Below are 15,208 nucleotides of genomic sequence, written 5' to 3' on the forward strand. Positions count from 1 at the left end.
ATGTTTGAGACTGCAACTTTGTCAGCAAGAAATACTAAAAATATAACTATATACAGTAGTAGCATATGTTACAAAATTAGCCCAAACTACTTGCTTTATATTTTTACCATATATTGTTAAAGTAAACTGTATTTTTGCAAATGGATATAAATGAACATTTTATTTGTTTCTTTATGTTTTATCACCTATTGTTTGTAGAATTAAGTGTATGCAATGTTAGACCTTTTCTCCCTAGGCATTCAATGAAAAGGAGTCATTTTGGTAGATTTGGATTTTTTTAGTTGTTCTTCTTCTTTCGCCATTTCCCGGTTAGGAGTCACCACAACGGAACTCTGGTCTGCTAGTGATTGGCAGTAGATTTTTTTATGGGTGCCGAGGTGCCAGCTCGACATCCAACCTTTAGCGAAGGCATGCCCATTCTATGCATGTCTTTTGAATGCCACTCGACCGCAGGGAGGACATGCAGACTCCACACAGAAGGCACTCAAGCCAAGAATCGAACAGGAGAATCTCTTGCTGTTAGGCAACAAGACTACCACTGCATCACCCCGGCTTAGATTTGGATTTTTAAATAAAAAAAAAATATATTAGATTTGGATTTTTTCAGTAAATAAAAAAAATAATTAAGGGCTATGAATATTAGTTATATGTGCAAGAAAGCACGGTCAGTTAAGTGGTATGAACTAAAAAAAAGGCTATTCTGCATATTCAATAAACTGAAGCCTGCACACAGTTTATGTGTTTACATGATGAGCAGCACTGCCAATTGCATATTCATGCCACACATGGCACTTAACCAAAATACTACCATAGTTTTGTGGCCTGCAACAGTGTTGGTAACCAGGAACCTGTGTAAAGGAACATGAACAATTGTACACATGTAAACCTATTTCCTTATGGACAAACTAGTTCTGCAGGATTGCACAGTCAGCCACAATGACTACCAGGGTTTAATGTAAGGCAATGAATAGAGTTCTAACACTTTATAGGCTAGTGTAGTTCGTGCACAGTAGTGTGCAAACCTGTAGTAGGCAAATATCCCATAACCTGTTAGTGCAAGAAATCAAGACAAGCCCCGGGATTCATGAAGCTCGGCTCAAGGCCAGCGTAAGGCTTGCACCGGCCGTGCGGCGTATATATGGAGTAGTAGCGCCATATGCATATTAATGAAGGTGCGCAGCCACCACAGCCACGTGCATAGGAAACGTGCGCAAGTGCATGGGGCGTATCGAAGTTGCGCATGGAGGCGTGTCATTGTCGGCTGTCGATGAGCAACCTAAACTGCTGAATATTATATTCCGCCTGCAATAGTAATTGCACCTATCAGTGTCCATGGATACTGAAACCTATGCAAAGCATGCAAGATAGTTCCTGCGAACACAAAATGAAGAAGCAAACACAAATGCACGTTAGGGAATAACGGGTCCCTAACCCTTGAACAAATGACATGGAAAACCGTGTGCCCATAGTCCAACATAGTGTAGATAGCTATACCATGTGGAAATGAAAGGTATCATATGTTGGCGTGCCACCAGTAGGTACGTCCAGCCCAATGGTGAGGGTCACCAGCTGACCCATAATGTGAGGGAGGGTACATAGCTGGACAGATGTGTCCATAACAAAATACATGAGGAGAAATGTAGATATATGTAGCCACTGTATGTCCCAATCATATCCCACAAGGCATGTAATAGTCACATACAAAAGGTATGTCCGTATTTCACATACCAAATGTGATAGGAAATAGAATACGCATGTAAACGAAACAGAAGGAGCATATAAACAGCTACAACAATAAGGACACATGTAGGCCGAAAGGAACAGTATGATCCGTACTGTCGACTAAGATTACCACATGTCCCACTTTGCGAGTGACAGTCCCTCTGTGGGCAGATGTGTCCTGACACAAACTTGTAAAAATGGCAAATGTCCAGAGATTATAGGACATAATTATTCCTTAGACATTATGTAATAGTTGCATTAAACAGTTTTTCTCTGTACGTATATTACATAAATGTCATAAGAAACAAAATAAGCCACCAAAATGCTACAAGAATAAGCTTAGATATAGGCAAGAATTGTAAGTTCTATCTGCCGAACTGACCATGGGTATGTGTCGGCCTGTAAAATGTGCTGTGTTCACCAGAAATGTCACAATGTGGCTAATTGCAAAGGTGGAAACCCTACCGTCGACTGTGGGGAGGCATTGTCCACAACAGTCGGATATAATGTAATGAAATAGCTTGGACATAGGAAAAGGTGCCATCCTACCAATGAGTACAACAGGCCGGCAAAATCTGGAAGTCAGCGGTATAAGCCGAACTTGTATGTGACACAGTCGAACGGGCAGTACCCAGGTAAACCAATCAAGTAATGAAAGTTAAGTATGGGTGTGTACCTATATGCGTGAGGTATAGCATGTGGAAAGCAAACATGGCAGGGTAGTCCACACAACCATAAAGGTACCTGACACATGTAGGGTATTCAATGTGTTACTCTGGCCGTGTCATGGGCCAACAACCAAAGTAGTGATCTATGGGGTGTGAGGAATTTGCATGTGAGGGGTGGATGGGTAATGGTAAAATCCTCAAAGGCGATACTGTATAAATTTAATGCAGAAAAGGTGAACTGGAGGTGTCACGTGAGGGCAGTGGGTGAAGTGGAAAGAAACACAAACACATGTAGAAACAGCTGCAAGACAAGCAGACAGGCCATAGTGTAGAACACAATCCCATAAACATATGAATAAGGTTATGTGTGATACAAATGTATAGATATGTCACCATCACATACCCACAGATTGGTCCTGATGGAACTGTTCATGCAATCTAATGCAACACCTGGATGCATAATGGCCTACCCAGCATCCCTCACATCACACAACCAGCTTCCCCATACTCAGAATGGTCCACCAAATCCAGTCCGTATTCTGTCCTACTGGTTCGAATTTGCAGACACAGCTACACATAGTGACCCCCTACGCATATGTAGTAGGTATTGTCACCCTAGGCAGTTTCAGGATTGCAAACCATGTATCCCTTGCATGTAAAACCCACTGCACATTTTCGTAAAGCCACAAAAATCTTCGGTATCTGTCTTGTTTTGGTCTTGTCCAATTTTTGGGATATCCCTCATGGGATAACTAACCTGTGTAAATAGTAGAATGGGTATGAAGACATGATGTCCAATCTTGTAGAAATCTGGACACAAGTCATAACGTGCAGTAGAGGTCCATGACACTGTCCAGCCCTAAGTGGTCATGCATAACCTACTACCCAGGATAAAACACCTTCCCGTTACACATGTGTCCCGACATGAATAGGAAGGAGAATATATTGTACAAATTCGCATAGTGGCAAATGGCATAAGGGTGAGGAAGACACTGACGTAAACAGGATAACCCTGATCAAGTGTGAGGGACACTTACTGTGTACAGGTGTGACTGACCATACCTGTCAACCTGTGTGAGCAAGATATCTGGACAGAGCCGTGAATACAAGTGAGACAAAGGTCCAAAAGTAGGGACAATTTGTAAAGATCGCTCTTAGAAACATATAAATTTGATAGAATAACAGTTTGCACATTGGCATTAATGTCCGGAAGAGTATGAAGTCTGAAACCCAACTGTTTGTCATCACTTTCCGACTTCATTCTTTAATGATAAGCTACTGCTGTGCCAGAACACAACAGCGTATTATGGAGATCTGTACCATACATCTCAACTGTCCAGATTTTCGCAGAATGACCAGAGATTTGCCTCATATTTTTGGTGTGTGCCTCCGACAATCTGCACCTTTCTGGTAAATAGCTGAGGATTGAAGTCACTAAATAAATGACAAATATTTGAGTTTAAGATTCCATGACCTTCAGACAATTCATGCTAATGCAAAACCTATTAGTCTATCAACGTTCTAAGCTTGTAAGAGCAATAGTTAAAATGTGTCCCTATTTGTCCCCCCATCATTTAGGCTTTGCGCAGATTTTTTTTCTCTAAGAGATTGAGAGGTATGGTCTGTACATATTTACAGTAACAACCTTTCACATTTGTGTAATGTACAACTGCATACCTGTAGTCATTTCATGTCCAAAATAATAATCCCCGTATAACTGAATACAGGTAATAGTCAAATGTGAATGGGAACACCCCTCACCGTGGAGTATGGACTGTAACAATCCGACCCATAATATGTATTGCCAACAGAATAAGCTGCTGACAGGTGCCCAAACACCTGTGTCTGTAAACACAGGTAAAAATTCATAATAGGGAGAAACTCCCTGTCCATATGCTTCGTCTGACATTTGAACTTGGCCAGTGAAGTTCCGTTCACCAGGCGGACAAGCCTAAACCCAGATCACTACATGAACACCCTGACAATCAAAGACCTGTATGTGCCAGGACTATAAGCCTTGGTGTTCTGCATATCCTTGGAGTGATTAACAATGCAGCTGGGGTCCACAGCAGTAGACAATAGGGAATGTGTAATATGTAGTACCACATTTTTCCCAGCAGGAGAATGGATGCCTGTGTTGTAAGTGAAGCGGTGATGCATATGTTGATGTAGCTAAGTACTATGGGTATGCATATCAATGAGGCAGAACACCAATAGAATAGTGGTTACGGCATCCGACCAACGTGAATGCAGTCCTGGTTGACCTATGACCACAGCACATATAACTTTAAAGTGTAATGGATGCGTTTGTGCTGTAAACACATTTAAATATGTAAAGGTGAACGTGTGTTTCGCATATGTCCGTAAACCGGAATAGAGATATGTAACTGTTGCGGTCACAATTAGGAAAGGCCACGTAAGCACAAATATTTATTAAACATATGTAACTCACAATAAGGATATGCAAGTGCGCCTGCGCGTATGTAATCCGCTCACAGCATAGCAAATGAATGCTGTTTTCTCCACATTTTATATATATATATATATATATATATATATATATATATATATATACACACTGAAAAAACTCTTTAAAAATTCAACGAAGAACTGAAACTATATCCAAAAAACTTCGTAAAAATCAGAATTATCCAATAGCAATGTCGAAAAAACACACTGAGAGCCAGTAATTAGTGCTTTCATCCAATTTAATATGTTGGACTTCTTCAGAATAACATACAATTACAATACAATCCTGTATATATAACCAAAGTAATGGTGAAATGACAAGTCATACTGTAGACCAATTAAAAAATATAACTCATGAATTATGTAATAAGAATCCTGTTGAAACAAGACATTCCACTAACTGAATTATGTATAATGTATTTAGAACCCTGTTCAAAAGTAAACAAAGCCTACCACTAGTAAATGTGTAGTTAGTTGTGCCATTTCAAAAACATTTAATGTTTAAACTTTCATTAGTCCAGGTGGGCATTAGCATTTAACCTTAGTTGCCATCTTAATTCTTTAACCTCCAATAAAGTATTTCTATCCCCAAAACATATGAACATAATCAAGCACAATGAATTTAAATCCTGTAGACAAAGGACATATATGACTGTGTTTAGCTGGGGCATTACTAAAATCACATTTTCTTATAGCCGCACAATGCTCCTTGATTCTTGTAGACAGCTTGCGTATTGTTTTACCAACATAAAATGCTGAACACAATGTGCAGATAGCTGCATAAACAACATTGTCTGAATTGCAGTCAAAATATGTAGTATAATGTATTTTAAAATTATTATGTTTAAAAGTATATGAGGCACCTGTGAGAATATTCTTACAGGCAACACATTTTCCACAAGTAAACATCCCTTTATTACTGTGAATGACAGGGGGTGTAACAATAAATTGAGTGTTTCTATTTTCAAATAGAGAACGTAAAGATTAAAATTGTTTATGTGTAAAAACAGGACCTAGCCCTAATTTGTTGTCAACCTCCTGGCTGGAGGTAAGAATATCCCAGTTATTATAAAACACTTTCTTAATAGCTATAGAGTCCTGCAAATAGGAACTGGGAAACTAGTGAATCTATCTATAGAGTTATGTGTAGAAAGAGAGTGTCCTGAATTATGTATTTGAGAAACGTACTGATAGGTGCAGGTCAAGGGAGTAGTCCGTGATTCAAACATAGTATTGGTTATATCATTTATAGTGTTACTACACTCATTGGTCACAAGGGGAGTAGTCTGTATTTCATTCATACTATTGGTTGTATTTTTTCTCGAGAGAAGCCTTTTAAAAGAATAGGAGGATAATTAGTGTGCCTTAAAGACTACATCTTTAACAATAGAATTCAGTAAATCAGTAGGGTAACCTCTCTCTATAAGAAAGGAACTAAAAACATCACATTCATGTAGAAAAACATTATCATCAGAAATAATCCTAGACAATCTGATGTACTGACCTCTGGCCATATTAACTTTCATAAATAGAGGATGCATACTGCAGAAATGTAAATAATTATTTCTGAATGTCTTTTTCCTAAATATATAGAGTTCAAGTTAAAGAATTTGTATCAAAGGGAATAAGTACATCTAAAAAGTTAACCTGCTTCCCAAAAGCTGAAATCTTAAACTTTAGAAATGGAATACTATCAGATAAGGAATTAATAAATGTAAACAAATCAGACTCACATCCCTTCCATACAAAAAAGAGGTCATCAATGTAACGTTGGTACAGAAGAATATTATTAAAACCAGGTAAATATACTAGAAAGTTACATTCCCACCAGGCTAAAACTAAATTTGCAAAGGCAGGAGCTAGTTTAGCCCCCATAGCTACACCTTTAGTTTGATGAAAAATCTTACCATCAAAGTGAAAAAAATTGTTAGTTAATACTAGAGAAGTTAGGGAGCAAATCATGTTAATTTTTCCTGTGAGAAGGTGGTAAATTTTGATAAATAATTTCTTAAGTATTCTATGCCTATATCATGAGGAATGTTAGAATACAATGATTCAATATCTAAAGTAACTAAAATAGTATGTTCATCAGTAGGAGGGTTGAGAAAAAGGAGATTAAGGAAATCCCATGAATCCCTTAGAAAATAGTCTGAAACTTGTACTAAAGGGTTTAATACAAAATCAATAAATTCTGCTATACCTTCTGTCTTAGTTTTCTTGTTCGACACTATGAAAGGAGGATTAAACTGGTCCTTATGTATTTTAGGAATTCCGAAGAATTTTCCTAGTTGGGGCTCTGACACAGTTAAAAAATCAGCTATTACATCACAAATCTGTTTAGATTTATGTAATGCAATAATAGTTCTATCTATATGTTTAAAAGCCCGAATGACATCTGTTAGGGTAGCCATAGCATAAAACTCACTGTTATTAAGGTCATTTAATAAAATACGAGTGTATTTATCTTGTTCCATCAACACTATACCTGAGCCCTTATCAGCTCTCATGATTCTTAGTGATCTGTCTGCTGATAAGGAATTTAAGGCAGTTAACTGTTCATTAGTAAGGTTGAACCATTTACAAGTACAGTTATGCTTTAAAACATATCGCAAGTCTTTTTCACATAACTTAAGAAAGATATGTAAGGTATTACATAGTGGTGGGTTATATAAACTCTTCTTGACAGGTAGTTTAGTGTAAGAATATAGTACATTTTCATCTTCATCTTCTACATCATCTACATCTTTGTGAAATAAAAGTTTTAAATTAAGTTTCCTAACATATACACGTAAATCTATTAATAAAGAAGAAATGTCAGCACGGTAGGCAGGAATAAAAGAAAAACCTAGTTTCAGTAAGTTGTTGAAATTATCAGGTAAAAATCTGCCAGATAAATTGAAAACTTCAGAATCTGGTATATATGTTTCTACAGGTAAGGAGTTGCAGTTACCATTAACTAAGTTATTATTAGAAACATTCAGCATGTGTGAGCTGTTATCAGAAACATTCAGTGTGTGGGAGCTGTTATCAGAAACATTCAACGTGTGGGAGCTGTTATCAGAAACATTCAGCGTGTGGGAGCTGTTATCAGAAACATTCAGCTTGTGGGAGCTGTTATCAGAAACATTCAGCATGTGGGAGCTCTTCTTGGTCTTCCTCGTGGTTGGCCTCTTTCTAAAAAATGAGTGTTACTTAGGGAATAAGAACGAGTAGTGGGAGAATTTGTAAGGAAACCTCTTTCCCCATGATTCTTTTAAATTTAATTTCTTTTAAACATATAGATAGAACTATTATTGCATTGCATAAATCTAAACAGATTTGTGATGTAATAGCTGATTTTTTTAACTGTGTCAGAGCCCCAACTAGGAAAATTCTTCGGAATTCCTAAAATACATAAGGACCAGTTTAATCCTCCTTTTAGACACATAGTGTCGAACAAGAAAACTAAGACAGAAGGTATAGCAGAATTTATTGATTTTGTATTAAACCCTTTAGTACAAGTTTCACCCTATTTTCTAAGGGATTCATGGGATTTTAATCTCCTTTTTCTCAACCCTCCTACTGATGAACATACTATTTTAGTTACTTTATATATTGAATCATTGTATTCTAACATTCCTCATGATATAGGCATAGAATACTTAAGAAATTATTTATCAAAATTTACCACCTTCTCACAGGAAAAAAAATAACATGATTTGCTCCCCTTCTCTAGTATTAACTAACAATTTTTTCACTTTGATGGTAAGATTTTTCATCAAACTAAAGGTGTAGCTATGGGGGCTAAACTAGCTCTGCCTTGCAAATTTAGTTTTAGCCTGGTGGGAATGTAACTTTCTAGTATATTTACCTGGTTTTAATAATATTCTACTGTACCGACGTTACATTGATGACCTCTTTTGTATGGAAGGGATGTGAGTCTGATTTGTTTACATTTATTAATTCCTTATCTGATAGTATTCCATTTCTAAAGTTTAAGATTTCAGCTTTTGGGAAGCAGGTTAACTTTTAGATGTAAATTTATTTCCATTGATACAAATTCTTTAACTTGAACTCTACTATATTTAGGAAAAAGTCATTCAGAAATAATTATTTACATTTCTGCAGTATGCACCCTCTATTTATGAAAGTTAATATGGCTAGAGGTCAGTACATCAGATTGTCTAGGATTATTTCTGATGATAATGTTTTTCTACATGAATGTGATGTTTTTAGTTCCTTTCTTATAGAGAGAGGTTACCCTACTGATTTACTGAATTCTATTGTTAAAGATGTAGTCTTTTAAGGCACACTAATTATCCTCCTATTCTTTTAAAAGGCTTCTCTGAAGAAAAATACAACCAATAGTATGAATGAAATACAGACTACTCCCTTGTGACCAATGAGTGTAGTAACACTCTAAATGATATAACCAATACTATGTTTGAATCACGGACTACTCCCTTGTCCTGCACCTATCAGTCGTTCTCAAATACATAATTCAGGACACTCTTTCTACACATAACTCTATAGATAGATTCACTAGTTTCCCAGTTCCTATTTGCAGGGACTCTATAGCTATTAAGAAAGTGTTTTATAATAACTGGGATATTCTTACCTCCAGCCAGGAGGTTGACAACAAATTAGGGCTAGGTCCTGTTTTACACATAAAAAATTTAAATCTTACGTTCTCTATTTGAAAATAGAGACACTCAATTTATTGTTACACCTGTCATTCACAGTAATAAAGGGATGTTTACTTGTGGAAAATGTGTTGCCTGTAAGAATATTCTCACAGGTGCCTCATATACTTTTAAACATAATAATTTTAAAATACATTATACTACATATTTTGACCCCAATTCAGACAACCTTGTTTATGCAGCTATCTGCATAATTGTGTTCAGCATTTTATGTTGGTAAAACAATACGAAGCTGTCTACAAGAATCAAGGAGCATTGTGGGCTATATAGAAAATGTGATTTTAGTAATGCCTAGCTAAACGCAGTCATATATGTCCTTTGTCTACAGGATTTAAATTCATTGTGCTTGATTATGTTCATATGTTTTTGGGGATAGAAATACTTTATTGGAGGTTAAAGAATTAAGATGGCAACTAAGGTTAAATGCTAATGCCCACCTGGACTAAATGAAAGTTTAAACATTAAATGTTTTTGAAATGGCACAACTAACTACACATTTACTAGTGGTAGGCTTTGTTTACTTTGAACAGGGTTCTAAATACATTATACATAATTCAGTTAGTGGAATGTCTTGTTTCAACAGGATTCTTATTACATAATTCATGAGTTATATTTCCTAATTGGTCTACAGTATGACTTGTCATTTCACCATTACTTTGGTTATATATACAGGATTGTATTGTAATTGTATGTTATTCTGAAGAAGTCCAACATATTAAATTGGATGAAAGCGCTAATTACTGGCTCTCAGTGTGTTTTTTCGACATTGCTATTGGATAATTCTGATTTTTCTGAAGTTTTGGATATATATATATATATATATATATATATATATATATATATATATATAGGGCATACCTGTTAACCCCATAAAGTACAAAACCGGACAAAGTAATGAAAACAACTGGTACAAATATGGAGAATTCCCAGATATTGCCCTAACAAACATAGAAAGTGGATAGAATAACAGGTGTGTCACTAGCATGGACTCTTTGAAGGGTATGAAGTCGTAACCTCAAATGCTTGTCATTATTTTCCAACGTCAATCTTTAATGATATGCCACTAAATTGCCAGATAGCCACAAGGTTATGAAAAACGGAACAAAGATAAGAATCAAACATCTGTACATTCTGCGAAAATCTGTACAGTTGCAATGTATGATATGGATATATATCTGTGTATACACATATATCCACAGACTTAAACCAAAACAATTTATGAAATGAGGAATGTACAGACATATATGGACATATGTATATATGTACACATATATATTTCTATACACACATGATACATTAATAGATATATACACAACAAACATATGTCCCTGTAGATATAACACATGTACATAAATAGGTCACAGTATAGCTATTATGGATAGACAGACAGACATGCATGAAAGGTGAATACACTGCTGCTTTCCAAACCATTGCCCGGAAAGTACCAGTGTGACAGACCTGCAAGTTCTACACTTTAAACATGGATATAGGTGTCCTTTGCAGGACCCCAAAAATTGATCATGTATGAAGTGCGAACAAGTATCATCAACGCAAAAGAAGTCACAGCTGCAACTACGATATAGCTGTACATGCAACAGTAGCAGGTGCAAGGATAATAACACATGGGTCGATAGAATGTATGACGTATGACCTGATATCTGGAGAGTGGGGAGTGCTTAGAAGTGTCTTCATACTTTATTATCGCTCACATTAAACATGTCTAATGAGTACTGTGGAGGGGTGTCAGGTATGGGAATCATGGGTATGCAGAAATGGGTCTAGGTGTTGGTTGGCACAGATTTATTAGGTCCGCCACATGAGAGTGATCAATATACCTATGTGGGTATAGCTCACGCCTATATTCTCCAAAAAGGTTCAACCCATCTACTGGATATTGTGTAAACTATTGGGGGAAGACGTAGGAACTTATATCAGTGTCATGTAGGCGATTATCATGGATGGACATGCGTATGACCAAGATGGTAACCATACCTTCCAACCTTTCAGAAAAAGACAGCTGGACAAAGGCATAGTACATGAAATACAAATAGGGACCACATTAAATATACCCCAGACAAAGTCAGAACGTTGATAGAATAATGGTGTAGTCAGGAGTACGAATGTTATGAGGGTTAGTAATCATGAAATACAAATGTCAGTCATTATTATCTAACTTCACAGTCCGTAATGCCTTGCCAGTAATTTACCAGAAAGGCACATTATTATAAGAAATGTAACAAAATCATAGGTCAAACCTCGGGACGTTTACCCATAATGTGTACAGGTGAGAGGTATGAAGGTAACCCGTCCTAAATAAATGTACAGAACTAGTGATACTAGGTGGACAGGTGAGAAGAAAGATGTCAGGACAAATGCCAAAACATGTACAAGTCAAAAGCATGTACCTCGACAAATGTGAATGACAATGTATGCCCTGTGAAAGTCAATGTGGAAGGTTAATAGACTCAAAAGAAATGTGTCCCTCAGGGTGTCATGCAGTGTCACCGATACAGTGTCCAGTCCCCCATACTCGTACGTGAGCTCTGCCACTGACATAAAGCGCAAATACCGGCGAACACATAAGGTACATGAAAGAATAATAAGTGTGGATAAGCACCTGTTGGCCTTTGTGAGGAATACAACCCTCTGAGTGGGTGTGTCCTGCAATAGGAATGTAATGGCATCTGGCCTGTGATGCTGCCATATATTGTGTGAAATGGTGTAAGAAAATGATATCCTGTATCAGAAACAGATACATGTCAGAGGAAACAGCATTATCGACTGCAAGATAACTCAGAAGGTATGAAAAGCGCTGCAGTAGGAAGTTCAGTATTGACCGCAGGTATGTGCTGACATGTCAAATGACACAGCAGTCTATATAAAGTACCTATAGGGCTGTCACCTTTACAAATGATGACAGTGGGGAGCTGCTCTGGAAATGCCAGGCGTAGCGTATCACAACATACCCAATACATGCATACACCACAACTAGACATAGCACACAGCAAAGCTCTAGGCCATGATACACGAGCCTCCGGCGGTCAACTGTGGATTGAGTGAGAGTACAGCAAGGAAAGATGACTGCCAGGCTATTCAGCAAACACCCGTAAAGGCAAGACTGCCGTAACACGAACATTGCCTAGGCCATGATACATGAAGCCTCCGGCGTGTATGGATTGGGAGAGTACAGCAGGAAAGATGACTGCCAGGCTATTCAGCAAACACCTGCAGGGCGTGCAAGACCGCCCGTAATAACGAACATTGCCTGAGCCATGATACATGAAGCCTCGGTGCGTGTATGGATTGAGTGGTACAGCAAGGAAAGATGACTGCCAGGCTATTCAGCAAACTCCTGTAGGGCGTAAGACCGCCCGTAACACCGAACATTTCACCGGACAATGTTGGGATTTGCAACATACCCCATTTGTATGTGAAAGCTATGCAAACGATGTAAATATGTGATACATGAAACAGTAAGCTGTCCGTGCAAGAGCAGAGTTATGTGCAGAAATGTACCCGGATGTTAGGCGATTAACATTCTGCACGTTGCTAAACGGAGCAATGACAGCTGCAAATACAGTATGAATACAGTCGAAGAAGCATGCCAATGTCCAAATCTAAGGCCAGTGGCATTATTGTCCATTGGATGTCAATAAAACTGTAGTTGTCCTCCCCGATCTCCGGTGTGGAAGTATAGCGCAGCACCACGAGAACGCTCTGCACTTCAAAACAAGTCAAATATGTATAATATACATACAAAATGTAGGTTTAGTTAGATGTTAGTACGCCATGTAGATGAAAGTCAAGCTGGAGACAACATGGCTACTGCGTACTGGTTGTTATGTGTGGAAGCGCTCTGTCAGAGATGTAACAAAGCATTTATAGGCAATCTGATGCAAGTGAGGCTGAGGATAGTGAATCACAATATGTCATGCCATATGGGCCAAGTCTCTACAGTGTAGTGTAGGATAAGGGGACTATTCGAGTAGAAGATAGGTGACAACATGAGTGTGTATGTATAAAACATTGTAATCTTACCTGAGCAGTGTCAAATGTTTGCTGTCAGTACTCAGTGTAAGAGGCGTGTTATGATCTATCCTAGGGAAAGTCAGGAGACTGACAGTGTATGCCATGGATACCACCGATGTTTCCTGCAAACCTGCCTACAGTGTGTCCGCACCTGTGCACGCCAGTAAGCCTGAGTAAGTATGTGTGTGCGCGTGTCAGCCCGTGTGCATGTGTTGAAGAACAAGTAAGCTAGTGTACGAATGTTGAAGGCTGTGTAATGTCGTGTATGCCAGTGTACGCATTTGTAAGCATGTATACATGTGTACTACACACATCACACACGTACTGCACACTCAGACACACATGCTGCCAATACTACACACATCAGTGAAATGGCACATGGATGAAGAATACATCATCAGAATTAACAGTGCTGTAAACAATGCTACATTGATGGTCATAGCTGCAATGCATCATGCCTGCTGATATACACCTAGAAGTATAGCACACTTTGTGTTAACAACATTCTAACATCAATACAGTGGTATAAAGCCACTGTGTGCATCAGCACCAGGTTAGTCAGATCCTGCATCAGTGTTACACATCACAGGTGGTGGCACAGGTGACATCATATGCACAGGGTGTGGTGTTACATTTCCAGAGCTGTCATTGAGCCATCCAATCTACACGTAGGTGTGTGTGTGTGTGTGTGTGTGTGTGTGTGTGTGTGTGTGTGTGTGTGGGACAATGGTTATTGCATGGCCTAATGGTGATGCAATGGGCGTGTGTATGTGAATGCCCCAGCTGTTTGTGGTAAGTGTGTTTGTCTGCAGGCACAGTATGTGTCAGCCATATACAGGAGGTTGTGGGACAGTCACAGACCATACCTGCCAAGCTGTACAGATCACCATTACTGGCCATGGTCACCCCTCCATGCATCCAACACTAACCCAGTCCTGCACCTGTCAATGTATACACATACAGTCCTGGGATCTGTACCACAACTTGTGGATAAACATGTGTCAGTAATGTTAACCTGAGTTGCATAGTATTGTCAGTTATGAGCCATACTCACCCTCCAAAGTAATAACCACTGCTGCCTGTTGCCGGGATGTGCACACGACCATTCAAAGGTGCTGTACTAACATTGTTTCCAATGCCCCTTGTAATACCCAGCAACACAATAACCGGTCACTACACAAGTATAACCCACGATCACTAGAGCACACAGTATGTGCACTATCACAGAGCCATACCAGATGTACATACATCCAAGGTGATCACGTACAGATAATGCAGCACATTCTAGAGTGATAATCTCAACATATATATATATATATATATATATATATATATATATATATATATATATAGATATATAGATATATATGTAGATAGATACTTACACACACACACACACACACACACACACACACACACACACACACAAACACACACATACACACACACACACACACACACACAAACACACACACACACAACACACTTGGCAGGGTTGGGAGCAGAACACAGATGTAACCACTGTACCACACAGCAGCATTACGCAGTTACAGAACACACTACCATGATTAGTACATCACAGCATTCACACAGGCATACGTCTAGCATGCAGACAGCAGTATCAAAGGCAGCACCGGT

The sequence above is a fragment of the Protopterus annectens genome, chromosome 8.part1 (genome assembly GCF_019279795.1).
Source record: "Protopterus annectens isolate FY-2018-M chromosome 8.part1, PAN1.0, whole genome shotgun sequence".
In the NCBI taxonomy this organism is placed as follows: Eukaryota; Metazoa; Chordata; order Ceratodontiformes; family Protopteridae; genus Protopterus; species Protopterus annectens.